The sequence below is a fragment of the Mustela lutreola genome, chromosome 1 (assembly GCF_030435805.1).
Source record: "Mustela lutreola isolate mMusLut2 chromosome 1, mMusLut2.pri, whole genome shotgun sequence".
Taxonomy (NCBI): domain Eukaryota; kingdom Metazoa; phylum Chordata; class Mammalia; order Carnivora; family Mustelidae; genus Mustela; species Mustela lutreola.
In genome coordinates, this window is record NC_081290.1 from 246,492,996 (window position 1) to 246,501,780 (window position 8,785).

At 51.5% G+C, this 8,785-nt stretch overlaps 1 protein-coding gene across 10 annotated transcripts in view; it reads right to left on the minus strand.

The window, feature by feature from the left end:
* SOX6 (SRY-box transcription factor 6) overlaps positions 1-8,531 on the minus strand; it is a 621,788-nt gene extending 613,257 nt beyond the window's left edge. For 2 of the 10 annotated variants that reach the window (XM_059137084.1, XM_059137116.1), the window contains exon 1: positions 8,362-8,531. The gene's annotated coding sequence lies outside the window, so the exon portion shown is untranslated. Of the gene's footprint in view, positions 1-122; positions 384-1,983; positions 2,312-2,695; positions 2,831-3,507; positions 3,611-8,361 lie in introns of those variants that run through there. The other 8 variants (XM_059137075.1, XM_059137102.1, XM_059137093.1 and 5 more) reach the window with 5 other exon arrangements.
* Positions 8,532-8,785: the final 254 nt, after the last annotated feature.

Consider the following 8,785-nt stretch of genomic DNA (forward strand, 5'->3'; position numbering starts at 1 on the left):
ACATATTAGAGTGGACCAGTTCCGCCAAGCCCGTGCCTATGGGCCTCAGGGAGGAGGTGCTGAGTGGGCAAGCTAATTATACTTGTGGCATTTGGGCAGGCGACCGTCCAGTGACACCTTACCTTATGAGGAAACGTCAACCCCAGCAACTGTTCAAAACAAAATGCCATCGCGGGATCAGCTTCGCCGGCTCTTGGCCGGTCCAGGATTGCTTTTCCCATAGCCTCTCGAACTTAGCGCAAAAATGTGGCCTGGGGAGGCCAGCTGTGGGCGGGCGGACTGGCCCGGAGTGGGGGGGACAGGCGGGGCGGTCCTGGCCAGGTGTCCGTCCTGTCCCCCCTCTCCATGGACCAGCTTGCGGACCCGACCACTTGACCTTTTTATTCACCAAACCCACCTCCTAGAAATAGACTGGGCGGGGCTGTATCTGTTCTCCTTGGGACCGGGGGGAAAACCTGGGCATGTGACTATAAAGGGCAGAAGACAGGAGACCCTGGGGAGGCGGGGGAGAAGGGCACGCTCACATCCCGACTCCACTGGGCTGTTGTCTGGGCCACCCCGCCAGGGCCAAAAGCCTGGCCGCCGAGTACGCGCCGGGGTCCAGCGCCCCGGACAGGGACGTCATCCGAGAGCCCCATTGACAGTGCAGCTGGAGGTCCCGAGCCCAGCCCAGTTCGCCGCAGCCCCGGCTTCGGGCCATCTCGAGACCTAAACTTCAAGCACGGCCCTCAGAGGAGGTCATACACACAGAAGCAGCCGGGGACAGCCCATCTCGCTAACAGCCCAGCCCCGCCAGCACAGTCGAAGACTTATTTTTAGTCCCCAAATAGGGGCAGCACTCAATATCTGGTAATTCATACAAACAAACCTTTTCAAACTTGGTCAGCCTAAGAGAGCTTAAATAAAACTCAAAACACGCAGGCAACAACCACCTTTTATCTGCTCGGAACACACCAATTCTCTTTTTATCTGAAAGCTCCGCAGAGCGCCCGGGAAACGGAGCTAATCTAGCCTCTGCAGCCGCGGGCCGCTCCTCCCGGAGCCAGAGCACAAACCCAGCAGCCTTAGCACAAGCCCCTTCCCTCCTCTGACGGGCCCTTTAAGGGAGAGGGAAGAAAGCAGCTCCCCCGGGAGTAACCAAGCTCGGGCTGGACCCCGGGCGGGTGGCAGCACCGCCCCCGGGCCTGGGCCGAGCCTCAGAGCCGCGGATCTCGGCCGGTCCGCGGAGAGGACTGCCTGCGGCAGGGCCTGGGCAGGGCGCCGAGGAGGACGGAGGGCGCCGGCAGGGCTCAGGGACCCGCGGTGGGAGAGCGCGGGGCGGGGAAGGTACGAGCCGGCGACCGTGCACCGGGCCGGCGGACTCCGAGGCCGAGCCCGCACCGCGCAGGGCTGGGCGGCCCGTCACACACGCCCCCGCCGGCCCAGCACTGCTGCCCTAGAGTCCCTAGCAAAGAGGACCACAGATTAGCACTTGGGTTTCGGATTGTCTTGGAGTTCGGTTTGTTTATTCCTAAAAAGATCGTAAAAAGTCACCTTCCAAAAATGGGGGAGGGGGAGGAAGGGCGAGAGCGGAGGGAACTGGAGGCGACTCGCGCAGGGTCCCGAGAAAGTTGCGGCGGAGCGGAGGTGGGGTGAGGGTGGGAGAAGGGAGCGGCCAGGTTTTCTAGCGATCCGGGTTTTCTTTATGAACTCCTCGCGCTGAACTTCACCCCGTAGGAGAGCGCCGCGGAGATCCTCGACTCTCGCCCGCCCTCGGCCAGCGTCAACCCCACAAATAGCCAAAGTTTTCAAACCAAAATGGGGGGTGGGGTGGGGAGGACGTTAAGAAACCCAGAGACCCAACTGGTCCTCCCGACCTCCCGCACCCCGACCGAGCCTGGCTAACACTGAAGCGCTCCGGAAAACTGCGGTGTCGCAGTCAGTCAACACGGCGGATCAACACAACACTTTTCAAGAAAACAAAATATTCGCTGGGAAACTTACTTTGCATTTAGTCTCTATTCTTTGGGGGGATGCGGTTTAAGTCGGCTTGTAAAGGAAAGTTCGTTTTGTCCAGGTTGGATATTGTCTACTTATGGATCAGCCCTTGGGTGAGGGTTTATTTTAATTTATGGCTTATGCATTCTTTTAAGGTCGATTTACATGACCTCCGGCTACAACTAAGACAGCCGCGGAGGGCACTCCAGTCGTCAGTCGGCCAAACCCACAATTAAAACAGCCCTCCCCCTAGTCTTGGTGTGACTAGGACTCTCCCCGGGTAGGCTGGTCGCCTGCTTTTCTCTTTTATTCTCTCTCTTTATCTTCTTTCTTCACTTCTCCTTTTTCCTTCCTTCCTTCCTCCCTTCCTCCCTCCCTCCACCTTCCCTCCCTTCCTTCCTTCTTTATGTCTTTTTTTTAATATCATGAAATAAGATGTGATATCAGTTTGAAACTTTCAGTATAACTTTCTCTAAACCCAAGCCTGCAGCGATAACGAGATAGAACAGCGCTCACAAAGCCCTCAGGATGCTGCCCTCTTGTGGGTGCAGGGGGCATTACCACCCAGCGGTCCCATCTGAACCCTCAGAGCACACACGCATTTGCTTACACAGGAGAGAGAGAGAGAGAGAGAGAGAGAGAGAGAGAGAGAACTACACACGCAGGCACATAAGCTTCCTCTATCACACAGTTGCGCAAACTTCAATGAAATACCTACCTCAAACTTCACGGAGACTTACAAATTCATTCTCTAAGCCACCTGACTTCTTTTTCATATCACTCCCAGTTACACAGATTAGAACATCTATACGGGGAGGCGGAGGAGGAGGAATAAGGTGGGCCGAGAGGGCGGACAGATTTCCGGACGAATACTTAGGATGGCGATAACAGCTTTCTGTTGTCAAAGGTTGCGTTGTCTGTCTCTCTCTTCCCTGCCCTTTTTGCCTTAGTGTCCTACGCACAGTTATCTACAGCTACAACATGTGTTTTCTCGGAGTGGATTTTGGGGGTGGGGGGTGGCAAGAAAACCAGAAGCCCGCCACGCAGATCTGTCACCGCCTCCGGAACAAGGCACAACTCTCCGAGAGGGGGACGCATCCTGGGGATCCGCGCGTCCACCAGCGAGCGGCAGACGCTCGGGCCCCTTTCTCAGCCTCTACTCCCCCCTCTGCGTCGGCCCCGCGGAGCGCCCTCCTCCCGCTCCTCCTCCCCTCTCCCCTCCCCAGCCAAGTACGGAAACCCGCCCGGGCTGGGCAGCCGCCTCTCCGGCAACCCGCGCCCTCGCAAGGCTCCGCGCGCTCAGCTCGAGTCCCTCCGCCTGCCCTACCCCAGCCCCTCAGTCCCAGCTCCGGGAAACTAACCCCGAAGCGGCCCGGAAGGGCAGAAGCGGAAGGCACCGGGGGCCGGCGGCCCGACCCGGGGCGTCTGCCCCCTGCCCCCTCCGACTCCCCAACAGGTAGCTCACAAACGGGCCTCGCGCTCACGCTCTGCCTCCCTCGCTCTCTAGATCGCTCGCTCCGTCCCGGTTACCTGGGCGGGCTCCAGGATGGTACCGCACGGGAGGGCTCCTTGTGCGCTGCGCCGCGGGAGTAAACGGCATTAAAGAAAAAGGGAAAGATACAAATAAAAAAAAAAAAAAATTAAGGAAGGGGAGTCGATGCTAGGTCAATTAGCATAGCCCGGGGAGCAAGGGAGCAGAACCCCCCAGCGCTGCGGCCGGCACAACCCGTTAACTCAAGTCTGCGGGGGTGTCCCGCCCCGGGCGGGGGGAGCGCTGACCCGCAGAAGTTTGCCGCCGGGGTGCCAGGAGGTGCGCGCAGAGCGGGGTGACTAGGGGCTTCCCCCTTGAAACAAGTGAAGGCGATGGTTAGTGCTGTCAATCTTGGCAATCAGTGTGAGCGGCCATGTCGTAAGTATTCAAAGCATTTCCCGTCGTGCAACATCAGAAAGTGAGTGGCCAGGGCATTGATCTGAGCGAGGGAGAGGAGGCAGGGCTCCCCTCCCAGACAACACAGGCAAGATGAGACAAGAGGCGAGGGAGGCAGCGAGCCAGGCTGGGAAGCTGGGAGGGAGGGGGAGGGCCGGAGGAAGAAGAAGGAGGGAAGAGCGGGAGGCAAAGGCAAGAGAGAACCGGAGAGGGCAGAGATCGGCGTGAGCGGAGGTTGAAATTGGAGAAAGCGCCTGGGAAGAAAGAGTGAAGCAACTACTGGGAGAGAATTGGAAGGGGACAAAGAAGAGAGTTGGGGTCAGAGGAGAATAGAGACAAGTATTAGATGGGAGAGAGACTGGGTGAGGAGTAAGGGATCAAAGGGGGACTCTTAGGGCTGGGGCTGCTGGGAGGAGGAGTCAAGAGGAAGGCAAACTGCAGTGGGGCAAAGGTAGACTACTGCAGAGGAAGAAAGCAAACTGGAGAAAAGGAAGAAGGCAAGTGGGAAAGGAAAATGTAGGGGTGCTAATTTGTGTTTTGAAAAAGTTATGTGACAGCGGAGGAATGGGCTGAATATTAGTAAGTACTGAGATACACAAGTGGACCACAAAAGTGAGTCACAGGAGATAGAGTGAGAAAGGGAAGGACTAGGGCTGAAGCAGACCAGGAAGAGGGAATGATGGGTGAATATTAGGATAAATAATAAGAAGGATGAAAGAAAATGAAAAAGGAAGTGGTCAAAGAGAGATTTAAAAAGAGAGGCAGGAACCAGAAATAATGAAAACACACCAGTTAATAGAATCTCAGTAAATGGGGGAAGAGAATTTTATTTTAAAAGAAGGAAGAGGAGGAATCGGAGGAAAAGAAGAAAAAGCAATTGACATAGGAGATCTCTAATATATGTAGGTGGCATGTTCTGGAGACCATGTGAGTATGGAGTTTATGGGTTAAAATGGTTAGAAATAACAAGACACGTACAGACTACCAAAGAAAAATTATACCTTTACAGCAGTAAATAAAATAATTCCACATTTATTATCTGAATAAGTTTGTGATGTGTGAAAATGGGTGAATGATATATATGTATAACCTCAACTTTGTAGAGGAAAAGATCTAGAGCTACAATTTCAAGAGGGTGGCTTGGAAGTTGTAGAAGAGGAAAAGAGTTTCTGTCACCCTGAACAGCATGTAAAAATGCATGTAAGATATAGGAAATTATATAATAAAAGTCACCCCCCAAAAACCCACATAAATTGAAGATTCTCTTTGATGCCAGTGTAAGGTAGATAAAAGATTTGCAAGGGTACAGAATGGCCTAAAGGAGCAGAGACCTGGAAATTTATCTTAGTGCACACAAGCTGAGGGACCGAGAGGGGAAGGAATAATCTTAGTGTCAGTTAGTAGAGATGCAGAGTAAAAGAGATAGATGAGAAAACCAGCTCTGACAGCAGTAGACACAGTGTTCTCTGGAGGCAGAATGCACCAGGTGAAGTTGACCTGCCTTAACCCAGGCCCAAAAAACAGACTAGATTTCAGAAACTGAAGTTAGTGGAGAGTCAAAATTACATCAAAATTAAAAGCTGGAAGAGAGGTTCTGACATACCCACATAACTACTGCAGACATCTGTGGAAGAAAAGAAATCCTTACTATATAGCAACTGATACGAGATGACCACTTTGAGACACTTCATAAACAGGAACTTTGTGGAAGAAATATGCACCAGGAGAGATGGGACAGGAATTATGACTAAGAAAATTCAAGGCAATCTTAAGTTGCCAAGATTTTGAATAAGATTTCCCACTAATTGATTAAAATGATAAAGGGGAGAGAGCCTCACCTTCATTGCATTAACTTTTTAAAAAATGGAGAGAGTAACCAAACACAGAAAATGGAATGAGCTGAGATGTCAGTCATATATTGGCTTCTTAAAGTATATTTTATGTTTGGTTTCATATGAACTCAAGACAAGAGAGGAAAAAGAAACAAGGGTAAGGATGAGCTTCTTAGATCAGTGGGACAGAAGGAATAGCCAGATGCTTCTATCCCAATAGGAAATAAGATGTTTGAGAACTGGGAGTTTGGGGACTATGAGTTAAAAATGTCTTGATGACTGTGGGCTGAAAAGACTACTAGTCTCCAACAAGAAATTTTGTGTTCCCATAGCCCACTGTGACTTTCAGGACTAGAAAGTCTACCTCCAGGAGCCAGAGCCTAGAGGCCATTAAAGAGGATGCCTAGCACCTTGCAGGCAGTTCCTCCCACCCTGTGGTTCCCAGAACTACTAGGCCTGCCCCTTGACCTGCAAGGCCCAAGGGACAAACCTAGACCAGTGCCTCTAGCCTAGACATGGGCCAAATCTTTCCTAGGGTTTGTTTTTTTTTTTTTTGTTTTGATTTTGTAAATGAGAGAAGCCAGGCCCAGCGCTGTGTTCCAGAGTCTCACACTACTTAGCCGCCTGCCCCAGAACTCAACCATAGGGGCAAAAAAAAAAAAAAAGAGAGAGAGAGAGAGAGAGAAAGAAAGAAAGAAAAAGAAAAAGAAAAATCTCCCCAAAGCCTAAAGAGGTCAAAATCGAATGACCTGTCCTAAATGTCTGCAGAGCTGGGGCAGAGAGATGAGGGGGTAGTTTCAGTCCCAAAGCCTGAATCCTCATGGAGGAGCCACCGAGGGAGGTAAAATATCCGGACGGAAACGCTGGGATGTGACTGGGTCCCTCAGAGTTGCTGCGACAAGTCTGGCTTTTCAAGCACCAGCGCATCTCTCTCTCTTTAAAATTACACAGCATTTGGAGATCTGGTGGGTTCGACTGACCCCGCCAACCAGATGCAGGCCACTGGCGGGAGGCAGAAAGTGGAGAAAGGCGACATTACCAAGATCTCCGGAGTCCAAGGCCCTAACTGGGCCGCGGTGGACCTTCCGGCTAGGAGCGGCAGGAACTCTCTTTAGATTTTACCTAATAAACTGATAACTAAAGTATATTGATAAGGCGGAAACCCGAAGCTGGTCACAACATTGATCCCTAAAGCTAAAAAACTAAAGTTTGGGGGCTCCGTGCTGCCCTTCAGGCTATGCATGGGATGACACGTGGCCCTGGGGGCGGGGGGGGGGGGGGGTGCACCCTAAGGGTTTCCTTTCAAGCCTCCAGCACGACTGTACAGCGCTGGGGGCGAGCGGAAAGCGCTCCAGCGGGTTGAAGTGCCGGGCTCTCCACCTGGTCCGCACTGGCCTGCGGGCTCCAACAAGTCCCATAGGCAAAGTAGGACACCCAAGCACCTTTCGACCAGATCTTGGCGCACTCGCACTCAGGCTCACTTGCCCTGGGGGTCGGAGCTCCGCAGCGCGCGCGAGAACCCTGGGCGCTGAGCTAGGGGAACAAGGGAGGGGAAGGGGGGGGGTAACCCGTGGAGGCTAACTTACCTGCCGCAGCTCTCGCTGCCTCGGTGCAGTCCCGGTGTCCCTGCGCACAGCAACCAGCTAAGGCAACACGGCTTTGCTAAGTTTGGCCTCGCACCTCCAGAGAAGAGGCGCGAACCCGCAAAGGCAAAGCGTGGGCAGTTCCTGGAGAAAGGTCCGCCTGAACTTGGGAAGGGCAACGCACTGAATTCTGCTAAAGAAGTTAATATTTAAAGCACCCACGCAAAAAATCATAACGACTGTTAAAACCTCGAATTCTCGCTGTGGAAGTCTCTTTACACCAGCCGGGCGAACAATTCGGAGCTACATCTTAAGGTCGCTAACTTCTTTCATGAAGGGCTTTACGGCTACTGTATAAATAGGACAAATATAAATGTCTTTACTTCCAAAACACGGGGAATGAGAACTTTACTGAAACGAAGAATAAGTGAAACAGTATAAAAACCCCAAAAGGAAGAATTGAAAACTTTAATTAAAGCACGGAGAAAAGTTTTAGCAATTGGTTTTCTGAAACAGGGATAACACACATAACAGCACCTCGGTAGCCCCCTGCACTTCATTTAAGTTTGGTGTAACCAAATAACCCAAACTCCCAAATAACAGTGCCCTTGGGACTCTACCTCAAAGAGGTCGGAACTCGTGTTTCCACAACAAAAGCAGAAAACAAACTGTGAATAATGCTCTGTGTTCTTTAAGACATCATGTTATATAAAAGGACAAGGCATTTTCCCTGGACTTTAAGTGGCTAGACAATAACATGAAATTTCATTTGAATCTGCGCGTAGTCCTGTTGGGAAGACCACAGCGGTGGCAACAGTAGCAACAGCACCGTCACAAAGGAGGTGGGGGAAAGTGGTAAGAATGCATGAACTTTTTTCAGAGAAAAATAAAGATAAATCAAAAATAAGTTTTACAGACATGGCTTTCCTGGCTTAGGAAAGTTAATTTTTAAATGTGCTTCTGCTGTCTAAGGTGCAAAGCCGAGCGAGGGGAGTGCGTGGCTGGAATCTGCATGCTGATAAGAGAAGGCTGATGTACTTACAGTGACAGAGGGCAGGCTGCGGGAGAAAAGCTGTTTGTGTTAGCCTGCGAGTTACCCAGGGCTGCAGTGAGAGCAGAAGGGAGGAGTGGGAGTGCCAGTCTGCGTACACCTTCACCGCGTCTCATTACATCTGCCAGCCTCTCTCTCCCTCTCTCTTTCATTTCCACATTCCCTTTGTTCCTGAAAAAAAAATCTACACGTCACATCAGAGTCCCCAGATGCAGTCTACACCAAAGAAAAAAAATGAATAATTCAATCAAACTGTGCATAGTCTCTAAGGCAATAAATCTATTGCACTTAAAGAAACGAAGGGTAATTACCACCGTGGAATTAGAATAAGGCCAAAGACCCGAGATGTCGTTGAGTCTCTGGGTAAACTCCCCGGTCAAATAAAGTTTCATTTATTTAATCATTTTGACATCTC